The 16,832-nt window shown below is 37.6% G+C and overlaps 1 protein-coding gene across 6 annotated transcripts in view; it reads right to left on the bottom strand.

The window, feature by feature from the left end:
* The window catches only part of LOC150101130 (thialysine N-epsilon-acetyltransferase-like), a 214,571-nt gene that overhangs the window by 74,257 nt on the left and 123,482 nt on the right, over positions 1-16,832 (bottom strand). The gene's annotated exons all lie outside the window — the stretch shown is intronic.

Here is a 16,832-nt window from a genome sequence, read left to right as displayed (position 1 = left end):
CTCAACTCTTTCACTTCTGCAAACTAACAGCTTCACACTATCTTCGCACCTGGGAAAATGTACCCTCCCCTTATTTCCAGCTTCTTGCACTTTCATACTTTCCCTATTCGCCTTTTCTTTCATTCTCCCGCCTGCTGTATTATAAGACGATCGTTTGTCCAGTCGCTCCACTCCCGTTTTGTTCTGAGAAAGACGACGTGTAAAAGCTATATATATATATATATTTTTTTTTCCACTTTATTAAATTAATATTATTTACAGATTTTCCACAACCCAAGTTTGGAACTTGTTTTATATTAAGATGAGTTACTTAATGAAGACAATTGCTAGATTTGTTAACGAGGAATGAAAATCACCGTCGCTTGAGTAGCTGCATGGCATGCATCACTCGCGCAGTGAAATTCGCATTTCATGATTTTCCTGTAAAATTATCATTGTCCGATTTAAAGAAACGTGTCGATGGCAAATACAGTACGTTTAAAGCTGAACTATAACATTCGCTTGCTGCTTAAAATTATTTGCTCGAACAATTTCTTCATTTTCATTTAGCATTTAAAAATTTTCCTTTATTAGTTATATTGAATAAATAAAATAAGTACCAACCTCAAAAATTCCAAGCTTCTAGAACAAGCATGGAAGCGCCCGAATTTCGTACTTAAGCGTCTTGAAATGTGAAACCTTTTTCAAAAAATATCTCGACATCAAAATTAACGGTTGGTAAATGACAGAGGGATCCAAACATTGTAATGGGCCATTCTGTGATATGGCAGGAGGGTAAAACCAAAATGTCACAAGACAAATGGGTCCAAGTATGTTCTTTGAAAAGAAGTTTCGCTTTGTATTACATTCCTTTCGACATTTTTAAACAATTCAAGAAATTGGTTTGAATCATATCTATTGACAAACTGTGGAATGTGAATGAATTATAGTCCAGCTATTAATTTATTTTCATTTAGCATAAAAAATTATCTTCTATTAGTTATATTGAATAAATATTCAATATTTACATTAGGAACGCAAGACCTTTTGTAGTTTGTGTGAATTACCATGAAGGGTAAGAATGAAGTACTGTGATCCTTGCAATGTGAACTTACAGTTACTAAAATATACTGAGACTATCAAGATCAGATTCGTGAAGCTTTAAGTTCCTTTACAGAAGGTTAAATTCAATTAAAAAGCACTAAAAAAAAAACCGAGCTGGATCTCTGCCAATTATACCGCATGCTTATGCTTTAAAAAATACTAATGAATGAAAATAACTAAAATTTGCAATCTAACGTACATCAGACCCTTGCCATGCACAGACTGTTTAGATCTAAATATTGTGTTCTCCAAGCCAGTTTGCGAGATGAGGAAAATGGCCTGAATGCCCTAACACACCCTCAGCTGAAAAGCTTCTTGGCATTCCAGATGGGATTTGAATATAATTCTTTCCAGTCAAAACTGGCTGGCCTATGCAGGCATTACTTAAATTTCTAGTATCATCAAATTTGCGTACAATCTTGCCATTTTTGATAAAATGATTGAAAATAAACCATCTTCACTACATAAGCCCAAGTAACCTATGAGTTCTATATAATGTCATAGTGCAATACTGTTTTTCATCTCTGTGCATCTTAATTCTCTGCAATATTTACATTTTATATTTTGAATGTCGAAGGAGAGGGAGGGAAGCAATCTCGAAGCTAAGGAAACTGAAATTTATTGGAATTCCAAGAGAGCAAATTTATATATACATGCATTTGGGGATTCACCGATAAGAATAACTTACTTAAAAGAATTCGTATTATTTGCGATTTTTGAAACCACCTTAAATATAATTAAATAACATTAAGATGTCAATATTCATGAAATATTTATTCCTCACCATGTAGACATGAAATGAGATCCTGGACGGCTGTGGAGCAGACGTCCCTTGACTTTACCCGCCCAATTCATTCGAGAGATGTTCAATAGGGTCGAGATCAGGGGTCTGCGGAAGCCAGACAAATTGTGGTAACTTTGATGTCCACAAAACCACGCAGTTACAGCAGCAGCCTTATGACATAAGTGCATTGCCTTACTCAGACAGTGGTCAGTTCGATAGAAACAACACAAGGCAGAAAAGATTGCATTGTCCAGAACGTTCATATACCTCTCGGAGTTATATAGCGCCACAAACAGAGGTTTGTGGGGAAAGTAGAGGCCAAAACAAGACCATACCATCACACTGCCACTTCTGAATTTCATGGTTAGGGTTATGTACTCTGGTAAGAGACGTTCACCAGACATCCGCCACCCATCCATTTGCGCGGAAGTGGGTGGAGCGTGATTCGTCGCTCCGTAATAACAGATTTATTAACTCATGTTGTAAGCCTCGCTTCAAAATAATTTCATGGTTTCGTGTTCTAGCCGATGCCCAAAACTCCGCATTCAAAGTGTCGAAGAATACATAATATCCTTTGCAGCTCCCTATGGTCACGTTCAGTTGAGTGAGTGTGGTGGGTCGTTCACTGCTGGTAGCACTCCCCGCGCTTCCATCCATGATATCACTGATGGTTGACCTGAGATGGCCCAACATATCAACAATTTTCTGAACAGATATGCCTGCAACATGGCATCCTATCACAACTGCTCTCTCTCTCAAACTCCATCAGTTCTCTTCCCACAGGCATTTCACCTGGCACAGTTGCACTGACTTGAGAGCATATTCCTCCAGTTTATACAGGCTACAACCATGTGGCTCTTTACATGGCACAAATGCAGTGGGAGGGAAGGGGGGGGAGGCCATTGACTTCTTTTCAAGCAGTGTATTTCAAATACAACACAATGAAACTGCTATAAACAGTTAATTATATTTTAATTAAAAAAAACTTATCAATGTTCAGTCAGAGGAGTACCACTCAACAGGATGAGAGGCAAATGGCTGTGATGAACAAATTGTGCTTGAAAGCTCTTTTCATGAAGGAATAAAGTTGGAAACTTGGGTGTCTGTAATGTTTCAAAGACATCAGTAGATGATTTCACATGGGAAAGAATTATTGGAAAGCCTGAACAAGTACTCATATTACCAGAAAGTTTGGAATATCACAGTGTTGTATACAGTCTCTGGGCAGCGTTTCAAACCAATGGAAGGTTCCAGACATTTGCTAAGAGTCCTCTATCATAAATAGATTTTTTGTTTATAACAACGAAACATAATCAATGCACCATGGCAGGTACACTTAATTCAAATACAATTAGCGGATATCTCAACAAGACGTCTGCAAACAAGTAGGCCTATATGCCTGAAGGCTATTAATCTTCATCTGTTTATCCGCAGCTCATCATAGAGCACGTTTTCAGTTTTATTGTATCAATAAAATCGAACAAAACACCAATGGGCTAATATACTCTTTACAAATGAGTCATTTCAGTTTCCACTGCAAGAATGTTCTTGAAAGATCTAGTGATAAAGGGTCATGGTGTTGGGAGGTATTATGCATAGCAGACATGCACTGGAAACAGGAACTATGACGTGAACAATATAGGAATGAAGTTCTTCAACGGCATGTTAAATTGTTCCGTGGTGCTGTAGCAAATAATTTTTTTTTATTGATGACATCATTATACACGAGTGACTGCACGGTTAGCCTAGTGGCTTTGCGCTTCGCAACCATATGCCCGGGGAAGGAGTGTCCCAGGTTCGATTCCCGTTGTAGACGTGAGGAATTTGAGGATCTTCCTCAGGCATAGCCAAGTTAGCCGGTCTTGGACACGGTCAGTAGGGTTTTTCCCACCAGTTTATCTGGCATTTTTCATCCCGCATATGGGCAAACCGGTCCCGTGAACATACGTCTCTACAGCCAAAAATATACCCCCCCCCCTCAGTGGCAGACCAGGCGACAAGTCGGTTGGGAGTAGTACTAACAAGAAGTCGCATCTAAGCAACACGCGGACCCTGCATAGGAAGCAGGAATAACATGTAGAAGAAGAAGAAGAAGATCATTGTACACAAGTAGTGGAGATACTTATGGAGACGGGGGATATTAATCAAATCAAGTGATCAACACGCTCTCCAGATCTCGACCCCATAGAACACATCTGGAAAGCAACAGGAAGATGCATTGCTGTTTGAAATTCCCCTCCAGAATGAGGAGTGAGCCAGTTTGCCTCAAGAATTCCTGAATTACTTGGTGCTAAGTATGGTACAACAGTGTGAGAGTTGCATCTCAGTTTGGGATGGACATGTTCCATACTAAAATGTCTCCATGCATAATTTCCTAAGCACTGTACATTAATTCTTTAACTACAGTGTTAAAGAATTATTAAACTTACTGTCCTTAGTAAGTTTATAACTTTTGCCAAAAACACACTGCAATTTAATTTGGATGAAACATTTTTTTGTGTGATATAATTTATTAGTATGCCAGCAAATTTATGTCCACATTTGGCCATAGTCTCTAAATATTTTTTTCATATAAAGATGAAAATGTAATTAGTCCTTAGCTTTTGGACACCAATGTACTCAGCAGAGTTTCAAATTTATGTATTTGGGGAAGGGAGTTAACTAATCCTAAAATATGCATCACTAATACAAATGCTAATATGATTAAAAAAGGGTTTACATTTAATAAATGTCACGTTTCTCAAGAAAGTCAGCTAGATGCATTTTGAGATCTCTAAATTACTGTTTCTGGACTTTTGGATACTTTGTTTCCAATATTAATTTTTTATGTCAATCCATCATATGTACAAAAAGGGTTGTAAGTCATCAGTGTTGAGACTTTAATCTGAATATCCTGAGCGACCAGTTTAGTATTATGTACACTTACCTAATAATGCCCCTTGTGTATCAGAATCCATGCTATAGGTGCCCAAGGCTGGACTACAACAGCATAAAATGATGTCAGCTACTGGATGAAGGGGGAGGGCAGTATTAGGTTTGTGAATTTTGGGGATCCCATATATCCTTGTTGGTTTGGCATAAGAATTTAGCTATTTTTTTTGGCCAAGATGTAACTTCTGGATAATTTAATTCTAGTTTTATAATTTATTTAATAATAAAGTTACATCCTGGCCCATAAGGCTCAAACCTCATGTCACACCAACAAGGATATATGTATGAGGGAGAGGGCTCCCAAAAATTCAAATATAATCCACTTCGTCTGACAGCATAGACAATCCTATCTATAAACTTAGCAAACATTGATACAATTCACCCCCCCCCCAACCCCATAGGTAATTTTTCTTCCTTTCCCTGCACTTTAAAACTTTAAAAACAATTTAACCTTGACTGATCTACCTTGGGTAGAGGCCTCTACATCATCAAGCCATATTTCCCCTCTGCCATAATTATTTAAATTCACCATTTATTCTGGTTATCTCTTATGGAAAGGAAAAATATATAGGGTGGTCTATAAATCATGAAGGGGTTTAAATGTGAATAACTCATAGTTAATAAAAATCTCCAGGTTCTGTATTTTGGCATATAAAAAAAAGAGAAAAAGAAAGTTATTAAGTGTTTCAACCCTTTCTGACTTATGGATCACCAGTGGTACACCCAGAGAGGGGAGGGGAGGGGGGGGATGCTCCCTAAAGAAAAAACACTAGAAAATTTTTCAAAAAATCTTTTCCTAATTAAAACTAATTTATGTTGTGTCATGCCTTCTATTTCTATACTACTTATGAATTAGCGATCATTGTAGATGCTCAGTCATGGGTCGTATACGATGCATAGTGTGTATTCTCAAATCATCTAATGAACTCGCACCCCCAAGATTAAATCCTCAGTGCGCTACTGTGGACCACCCTGTATAAACTGCTGGATAGGCCTGCATTGGGGGTTCCCCTCTTTTGTCTCCTCTAGCCAGCTTTTACATGGAACATTTTGAAAACTCAGCATAGCTGCAACTATGTTGATATGTTTTCTATTTAGCCTCATAAGCCCAGACACAGTGAATACATTAGCAGATCTTATCAGCCAGCATCTTAAATAAACTTCGCAATAGAAAAAGAAAGTAACAATTATCTCCCTTTTCTTGATACACTAGTGACAACTTCTTAATGGCATGGTATACTTTTCCATTTACAGAAATCCCTCATACAAAAAGGGGTGTGATTGCTTATTTTCATAAGCAATCACACCAGCCCAACTGCATGGCATTTTCAAAACACTTATTCACTGAGCCAAGGCTATTTGTTCAAATGACACAGCCCTTGAAACTGAGCTTAGGAACCACTGCAACACCTTTTCAGCCAATGGCTATAACCTATATAAAATACTGCATGCAACTAATACACAAGATCACAGCAAAACTATTCTCATCTCATAATATAATGGGTACATCAGAAAATATTGCTAAAGTTCTCTGCAAATATGATCTCTATGCCACTTTCAAATCACTCATTCAGCTAACTATAGATCAACTTCATCCTTTTGCCTGCAGTTTAGCCTACTTTAGACAGACTGGTAAATCAGTTAACATCTGCCTTGAACACAACTTACATTCGTGATCATCATCATCCATAGCAATTTGGGACGAGCAAACGATGCTTTGGATACTCCATCACATAGGAAGACCAGTATTACATATGTTACTATTTTTAGAATCAGCATCTGCTATGAAAGCACCTCCTTCCTCAAAAATTATGGTTGCACTAATATCATTAATGACTGTCACTAATAGTGACAGTGGCTGTGTTTAATTGTAAAAATAACTGATATGAAGGATCAGTCTTACTGCAGTTGATTTAGATAGACAGGTAGAAAAATTAGTGAAATATTAATAAGTTAATTTATTCCCATCATGGTGGTGTTACTGTGAAGTGCTGTTATGAATATTCAACAACACTTAAAAAGATAGGCAGCACCTCTGAATAAGTTTCGTTAAACTTGTGCTCCCAAATTTTATCATAATTGCAAGTATCTTTTTTTGTGCAAAATAACCAATAAACAGAAAACAGAGGGTACTAAGGAGCCAATTACTTCTACACAACTCGCAAGTATCCATAATCCTTCATATCAGTTATTTTTACAATTAAAAACAGCCACGTGAAAGTGCCCGCTATGCCTACCGTACAGAGTAAAGATGGCGACAACAAAGGCCAACAACGTAGCGCAGCCGATAGCCAACAAACACCGAAAGACAATACAAAGTGCTGTAGTTGAGAATCCAAAGTTACCGAAAGGAAAAAAGTATACCATGCGATTTCTGTTGCAACTGCCCGCAAATAGATATACTAGTGCTCAAGCTTTTTATCGAACTGAACCAGCCTTTGTTCTGTTTGATGTGCCTTTCTTCTGTTAAACAGCTGCTGAACCTAGGCAAACGAGTTCAAAATCTCTAACAATACTTTAATAACACGATCGATACTTTCTCGTCTAAAATCCGAAAGTTGGAAACAAAGCTCGAGATACTCGAGGAAGAGCGGTCGATCGCAAGTGCATCTGTACCTGCTAATGAATTCCGCGATTTAATCGCATCAACGGTAAACACGTCGCTCAAGGCCGAAAACAGTAAATCTTTAAAAGAAGACATTAGCAAACTAGCAGGTGAAATGCAACTTCGATCCCAGGAATATCATTGTTTTGGACCCATAAACGAAAGGAAGGAACGAACTTTCCACTTCTTGTGAAAGTGATCTGTGATACAACGACAAACACATCCAAATTAATAACTATGATAAATAGCAAGCTAAAGGAGAGTTGCCCCTCAATCGCATGTACGTGCTCGACCTGACTTAATCTTTGCACAAAGAGAACAAAGACACTAACTCCGACGACAGCTAGAAGAAAAACGCCAAAATGGAGACAATAGCTAGACCACAGACTACAAACAAACCAAGTGATGCCACTAGTAGCCACCAAGGAGACCAGTATGCAGGCACTGCATAGGAAACGTGCAAGACCCTTCAGTCAAAGCCATGCCCCACAGAAACTTATTCACTACACCAATATCCGTGGTTTTAATAGTGTCCACTATCATCTGCAGTCAACCAAACTCCACCAACTCTTCTTAACAGAAACTCAAATTTCACTTTCCCCTGGCATTATCCATCCAAACTATACACTATTTAACTCCTTTCGACCCAAGGGTGGTGTGTGTGCGCATATATCCGCTGACATACCCTGCCAGAAAGCACCTAACCTAGAATCGCCCAACTTTGACCTTCTTTGGCTAAAAATATCCCTCCCCCACTCAGTCAAATCCATCTTCTGCCTCTATCGCTCTCCTAATACCACCAACCACTCAGAGCTCTTTAATTTCCTCTCCTCAAAAGTTGATTTCCTCCAGTCCCACTCTCCTAATAGTGAAATCATCCTCCTAGGTGATTTAAATGTCCATAACACCAACTGGCTTTCTTCTTCCAGTTGTACAGATCCTGCAGGCAGAGATGCTGAAATATTTGCCATCACCAACACCCTTACATAATTTGTTCACAAGCCGACCAGATAACCCAAATCACTCACCAAATACCCTAGATCTCTTCCTTACCAATGACCCTTCCAAATATACAGTGAATGTAATAAGCCCCCCTGGGTAATTCTGACCACAACCTAGTTAGTGCTCATCTCCTGCCCCGTGCAACAATACTCACAGTCACACCTGCACAAGAGTAGTTTGGCATTATAACAGTGCCAAATGGGACAGCCTCCGAGACTACTATACTTCATTCCCATGGTTGGACTACTGTTTGCAGTCTCCGAATCGAAACATATCGCCGAAGTAATCCACACTGGCATGATAACATACAATCTCCTCACTTCTCTGAACTGCCGTCCCTATCCAAACCCTAGTTATCCAAAAGATGTGCCATGGCTGTACAAATGAAAAATCAGGCATACCACAACTGGCTCAAATTAAGAACTCCATCCTCCTTCAGTGCCTATACCGAAGCCCAAAACAGATGCAAAAAAAATATCAATGATTCCAAAACAGAATTTGAACTGGCAAAAAGCAGGAAACTTGTAGCCTGTCCTAGTGGCAGCCATGCCTTTTGGTCTCTTGCCAAAGCAACTGGTCGCAACTTTTGCCCTATACTACTCCCACCCCTATCATACCAAGATGGCTCAATTGCAACATCACCCACAGAAAAAGCTAATCTCCTGGCATCACATGCCTTTAATGCATGCATAACTGACAATGGCAAATGCCCCAGTCATTCTAACTGCCCAACATACAATGCCCCCTGTAGCCTTCTGCCAGAAAGAGATCATAAACCTGTTGTCAAAATTAGACACAAAAAATGCTCCTGGCCCTGAAGGTCTGTGCAGCAGAACTGACTCCTGTCCTATGCCATCTGTACACACTCTCTTACTCCACTGGTATATATATATCCCAAAGCCTGGAAATTGGCCATCAACCCATTCCCAAAAAGGGGAGACAAATCGCTGCCATCTAACTACCACCCCATCTCACTCACCTCAATCCTTTCCAAAGTGATGAAGAAAACCATCAATTCTCAACTCCTACTCTACCTTGAAGGTACCCAGCTATTAAGCGACCACCAGTATGAATTCCATCGATGCCGATCAACAGCTGACCTTCTCTCATATATCACCCATCTCTGGACACATGCCATGGAAAAATATGGCAAATCCCAAGTAGTTACACTTGATATCTCTAAAGCCTCTGACCGGGTCTGGTACAAGGCTTACTAAGCAAACTTCCATCATTTGGACTGTTTCTAAGGACTTCTGTTGATGGATTGCCATACATAGTCTGCACGCACACACTATGCATGTGTGATGGTAGATGGCTCCCTATCCTCCCACCATCCAACTAATGCTTGGGTCCCACAAGGTTCAGTTCTCTCACAGACCCTCTTCCTTCTGTACTTCAGTTGACCTCCAATCCAATACAGTTTTGCAGATGACAGCTGCAAAACTGTATTGTACTTCTCCTTTCATTTGATAAACTTTACCCTACACAACTCACTTCAACCCACAGAACATCAACCACAACTTCCCTCAATTCAGTCCTCCAAGACATCCTTTGATGGGGCTCAGATAACCTTGTCAACTTCAACGCTAGTAAAACCCAGTTCTGTCTTATTTCCCACAAAAAAAGAACCATTTTCCCCCAGTATTATTTTTGATAATACTGGGAGAAAATGGTTCTCTTCTCAGAATTACCATGACATCAGGCCTCTCCTGGCATAAACAAATCACAACAATTGCATCCTCAGCTTCCAAAAACCCAGGCTTTCTCTTTCGCTCAAGACGTTACCTCACTTCAAAACAGCTGTTAACCTTACACAAATCTGCCCAGCTATCGAATACTGTTCTCGCATTTGGAGTGGGGCTCCTAAAAGCTCCCAGCTCCCTCTAAATGCTTGACTCAATATAGAGGAGAGCAATTAGACTGATAAAATCCATCTCTTACCAACTCACTTCCCCCCCCCCCCCCGCACGTTTCACATAAACGTTTAGTCTCTGCAATTTGTATGTTCTACAAATATTTTCATGAAAAATGCTCATCTGAAATAGCATCAATAATCCCCCCACTCTGTACTAAACCCATTGGAACACGTACAGCCACTACCCAACATACCTTCACAGTACATCTTGAAGCCCACAGAACAAGTTTCTTTTCCTCCTCCTTCATCCCTGCTACTGCTGTACTGTGGAACAGTCCTCCTCCTGATGTATTTCCCAAGGAATACAATATACAGGCTTTAAATCTAATGCCAAGAAGTTTCTCCTTTCCCATCCCACTACTCATATACAGTACTTTAGACAACCTCTCGTATATGGGCCCAACATAAAAAAAAAAAAAGCCTTTCTGTAGGTATAAATTTGTTCTATTGTTTCACTGTCTCAACATGAGAAAAAAAAAACTAACACACACATCCTCCTCAGATTTTTCTCTGAGCTACGAGTTACTCCAACTGATTTAGCTGATTGCTTTCCTGATGTACATACAAATGTGTCTGATACTGTTAACTTGTTTTCCCCCCCCCCCAACTTCTGCAACCAGTGAGAAGAAACTAAAAACGAGTTACTACTCTCCAAACATTCTATCATTAACAGAATGTGCTGTGAGCATTATTACATTCTTCAAGGGATATGAGAGAAACATGTCAACCTATATACCAAGCAGTAAGTGCTTATACACCCATGTGCAAATGGCAGCTGTATCCATAGCACCAGGTTGCCAATAGAAGGACTACTATAGATTCAGTTCTAGTCTGCAACTAGAAGTACTTTCTCTGAGCCTTTCTTTGAAATGGACAAGTAGGGTTTCTCATGGAAACTCAGGTATTTAACCCTGCATTCCAAAAAATTGACAGCAGAACTCATTATTTGGAATGCAGGGTTAAGAATGGCTGACCATCTGTCTTCAAAAAAAGTTAGGGCTAAAGGAGCTCTACTTATTCCTTTTGGGAAAACAAAAAGCATCCGAGTTATTTTATACTGAGCGTGGCTTGCTAGATACCTGCAAAGTATCTAGCAAGATACTTTGCAGATATTTTGTTTGCTAGATACAAAGTAACTAGCAAACAAAATGCCTATGATAAAACCCTCAAAGATTTAAGTTTTGTTATTGTTCTTCCTTTCCAGTAACAGGCCACTAGACCTGTTACTGGAAAGGTCTCTTCCCATCTTTTCAAAGGCTGTTCTCTATTCCTTCTCCTTTGAGTTCGATATCTCTATCTCCCTGGGGAGTCTTCTATCACTCATTCTTTATGTATGTTGTCTCCATCTCTCTCTCTATAAAAATCTATGTGGTCTAAAACAGATATTACCTCAAGTTCCTTTAAGATATTGCTATTTCTATTTCTATTATATTCAGCTGTTTTGCACATGAATCTCATTTCAGAGCTTATCAGTCTTTTTCTATCTGCTTGAGTTATGGTCCAGGCTTTTGAACCATATGTTAGGACAAGACTGATCTATTGAGTTATGGATTCTTATTATTTTCTTGCTTATTAAACTTGGATTGAATATCTGATTAATAGTTTTTATTCCTTTATAATTGACTATTTCATGTTGCATGTCTTTCTCTCTCTTTCATAAGATGAGTGATAGCCTAGATATTTGAATGTATTAACTTGTTCTATATCATTGTATGCAAATTTTCCTTCTAATTGGTTCTTGGCCTTTAAATGTCATGTCTTTTTGAAGTGGAGATTTTTATGTGTATATTTTTGGTATTTAATGAAAAGCTGCTCGCTGTAATGAATCTTTATCTTCAGTTAGAATATAATTGTTAGTGTAATCATTTATGTGAATGCCAAAACTGGTTATTTCCCTCCACTCTCTTATGTTATTAACGTAGATATTAAAGAGGAGTGGCAATAGTTACATCCTTGTTGGACACCTGCATTTATGTTCTGTGATTCAGATTTTTGTGCAACTATCTTTATTTTAATTTGGTTATTGTTATATATTGAAAATTGCTTTAATTAACTAGTTAGAAATGTTGCCATCTCTTAAAATTTCTAGTAGTTTATTATGCTCGACTTTATCAAAAGCTTTTTATAAGTTATGAATAATACATGTCTCTAAATTGAATTCTCTTCCTTTTTCTATCAGGAACTTGGCAGTGAAAAACACATCAGTGCAGGATCTGCCTTTATGGAAACTGTTTTGTTCCTCTCCAGAAATATTTGGTTAATTTAGTCTTAAGAGACTATCCAGTGCTTATAAAGCTAATGCCTCTATAGTTTTGACATGCATTAATATTGCTTTTTTTTTTTTTTTTTTTTTGAAGATGGAGACGATCACATTTTGCCAGTTTTCTGGTAGTAACTGGCCATTTCGGATCTTATTCATGAATTCTAATAGTCTGTATCTGAAGTTGTCTCCAGAGCATTTGAAAAGTTCCATATTGATACCATCTTCTCTTGGGCTTAAATGGCTCTTGCATTGTTTAAGTGTTGACTCTAAATCCTCAAGGGTAAAGGAGTCTGTTGAATTATTTGCAGATAATGGTTCTGAGATATACTTGGGCAGCAAGAGGATGGGAAATCAATATTAGATTATTTTATCTTAAATGAAAAGACAAAGTTTTCGTTAGATGTTAGAGTTCACAGAGGATATGAAATAAGTAGTGACCCTTTCCTTGTTAAAGTAAAATTAAGATTACCACCTAAATGGCTACAAGTAACAAGAACAGAACATTTGTTTATAAAACTAGACTATTAAATGACACAAATATACAATGGCTATATGAACAAAGAATTAACCAATATCTAAATAAAATAAAACAAAATGAAGAAATAGAATGGCTTAATATAAAAATGATACTAAATGCAGCAGCAAATGAAAGCTCAGGAAAGACCAAAAAATTCAATAAAAGGAAAAAACTGAAGATAGGATGATACAATCAAAGAAATCATCAAAATGAAAAAAGAAGCCTATCATAAATGGTTAAGCAGCAAAAGATTAGAAGATGAAATAGAATATAAAAGAATAAGAGCCATAGCTAAAAGAGAAGTCAGAAAAAGACGGAGAGAATCATGGAACAAATTTGTTTCTAATTTAGAACATGATTAATATAAAATAAGACCCAATGTATATAAGATTTTGAAATACTTAAATGCAGATACTAAAGGGAAAAAAAAGTCCGCATAGTCAGCCTAGTGGCTTTGTGCTTCGCAACCATATGACTGGGGAAGGAATGTCCCAGGTTTGATTCCCGTCGAAGACGTGAGGAATTTGAGGATCTTCCTCAGCCATAGCCAAGTTAGCCGGTCTTGGGCGCGAGCAGTAGGGTTTTTCCACCAGTTTATCTGGCATTTTTCATCCCGCAAGCAGGCAAACCGGCCCCGTGAACAGATGTGCGGATCTACAGCCATAAATACTTAACCCCCCCAGAGGGGACTCAACTCGCCCCAATAGGGAGGGGGAGAAAAAGGGAGGAAACTCCATACGAATAAATAAAACTAAAGAAAACATAAAATTAGACACCAAATTGAAATTAGAAGAATTTCTAAATTTCTACACAGAATCGTGGACAGATAAATATTTTAAAAAAAAGACAACTGGCAAACATAAAATGAAAAGGAAATAACTAAAGAAGAATTAGAAATCAGCCTAGAAGAAATGGAAAATCACCTAGAGAAGATAAGCTAGGTTCAGAACTATATAAATCTGCAGGAACAAGATTCAAAGAAAGACTCCTATTATTTTTAAATAAAATTTATTCAACTGGTAACCCCTCCCCAATAGAATGGAAAAAAGCAATTGTGATTCTATCTTTAAAAAAGGTAGTAGAGATGACCCTAAAAACTATAGAGGTATAAGTATACTAAATTCCTGTTACAAAATATATAAACAGAATGTGATGGTAAAAAGGAAGAATTCTTATTATGCTATGCTTATTAACAATACTGGCAGTATGAAGAGAAATAAATTAAACTGGTAAATCTTAATATGGAAAGAATTTAGAAGTTTTTCTCCCATCAGTGATAGCATTTGTTTAGAAAGGTTTTACTTTCTTGTTGTAACATAGGACATTTATATAGCTTTTTTAATTTATATGACCTAGTCTCTCATAAGATAGTTTTTTTTTTTCCTCAGCTACCAGAGAATACATACAGACTACAGTGTTACCACACATACATGCATGCATGTTAATATAAAGACGTACTGAGAATCAAGAGGTGTTTTTTTGGAAGCAATCATGTCAAAAATTAGCCAAAAATTGTATGCAATCAGTAGAACTTGGTTGACCAAAGAGGATACAGTCACAGGAACAGAATGTTGTAGGGAACCCTTCAAGGAAGACAGAACAGGAATGAGAGAAGATTAATGCTGATCATAGCAAGGCAATGCATCTAGGGATATGTAGCATAGGGATAAATAGTTTATAATTATATATATAGTCTGTTGCTGAAAGATGCAGGTCAAATACAGCAATTTAACTCAAGGGATGGAAGGAGGAAAGAACATTGTGAAGAATTTATATAGCATCTCAGAGATAAATTACTTAGCATATAATGGTAAGGAGTGAAGGAACTATTGACAGCATTAAAGGATATGTCTAACATAGTAAAGTGATCCTGTGGCTGACACCTAAATATGCAAATGGTGCCCTGGAATAGGACACCACAATAGAAACATTTGCCTGTACACTGCTATTGTCAAAGGATATTTGAAGACAATATCAAACTACACTCCCAGAGTTAGAGGGAATCAGGTGGGAGTTAAATGGATGCTTAGTATCAATTAAGCAGAAGCCACATAAAGAGAATGCTGTAGAGGGAGAAATGTAATGTGCAAGTATGTGACTAGTACAAAGCAAGTCATGGTAAGGAAGGAAAAATCAGATTGAGAGGAAATTATTTGAACATGGAAGCAAAGAAATCCCAAACATTATTTCTCTGCATAGCAAGTACAAGGAAGAATGATTAAAGAAGGATAATTTTAATAAACGCAAGAGGTAGTAGTAATAGAAATAGTTTGAATTACTGATCACTTTGCTAGGCGCATCATCTGGGTGCAGATAATTACAGTAACAAGATAAATGAGATATTTGCCTACATATTACGAAGAAGCAAGGGAGAATTTGAATGGCTATGACGAGGTTGTTGGTCAGCACTGGCAGTATCCTAAAGAAGTGGGGAAAGAGAAAGTCATACAGTTAGCCCTTGATTTATGACCACCCATACTTATGATGGCCATATTGTTGGCACGTTCACTGAATACTACCTCACCCCTACAACCCAGAGTGCTACTGATATCTTCAAGGCATATTTATTTAGAAATGCTTTTTTCTCAAGCTATTGCTGCTAATGAAGGTGAGAAAACACAGACTTTTGGAAAGAATATAATATTGTGCAGATGCAACAGGGAACAGAGTGTACAAATGGTGTTTGGAAGCTGCTGCTGAAAATATATGTTCATAAAGTCAATGGGTTCGATGAAGACAACAAACCCTTATGATAAATTGGTAAAATAGTGCTGCAGGTTGATAATGAAGATGTTGAGCACTGGATACAAGCTGCTGAAAAGAGTTCTCAAACCCCATACCTTACAGAGATTGAAGCACAAAGTTGCAGAAGAGTCACAAAAGCAGTCCTCCACCCAAAAGTTTCCAGGTACATTTGATTCTGTTAATAAGGCAGAGTGTACAATGATGCTTCTACTGCAGCAAGCAATTGCTACAGAAAAGAAAGGAAATCTGTACAGACTATAAGTTCGATGTAATATTTATTTTTTTAATTTATACATTACACCCACTTCTGAAGATAAGCCTAGATCTTCTACAAGTTATGCATCTGGTGAACCATCCTCAGAATGCTTTGTTGCAATTTCTGAATCTGAAGAATTTGTTGATTACTTAGCCTCTTCTGATTAATTCTCCAATTAATTAAGCAGTAGCTTTGAAGAATCACTCTTGCTCCCTGTGTTTCTATTTTATTATTTTATTGATAAGTACACAGAAGCAATGTATATTCATGATTTATTACTGTATAATGCTGCATAGAGAAATTTTATGCTACAATTTGTGCACTGTATTATTTCACTGTAAACAAAGAGTAAAATGCGTTAAAAATATAGCAAAATTGACACCTACACGTTTTAGCATTCAGGCACGTTAATTGTTAATGTATCTTTATGGCTCATACAGTGATTTCTGACTTATGATCTTTTTGACTTAAAACAGGATCTTGGAATGAAACCTTGTTCTAAGTTGAGGACTGACTAACTGCATTACTTAATGTTTAAGAATGCCTTAGTAATTTATTTACTTCACTGCCTTCTATTAAAATACAGTGACAAGTGTTTTAATAGAAGAAATCACAAAATGAATATATCATGATACTGCTGGACTTTAAGACATTTAATAGGATGCTACATGGAAATATGTCCCATAAACAGAAGCAAACAGGAATGGATATAAATCTGGCTGGTACAGAAT

This window comes from Typopeltis vanoorti, chromosome 12 (genome assembly GCF_054136105.1).
Source record: "Typopeltis vanoorti isolate ZY-2024b chromosome 12, IOZ_Tvanoo_1.0, whole genome shotgun sequence".
Taxonomy (NCBI): domain Eukaryota; kingdom Metazoa; phylum Arthropoda; class Arachnida; order Uropygi; family Thelyphonidae; genus Typopeltis; species Typopeltis vanoorti.
Note: the sequence above shows the minus strand (reverse complement) of the source record. Positions and strands in the feature narration are given on the sequence as shown.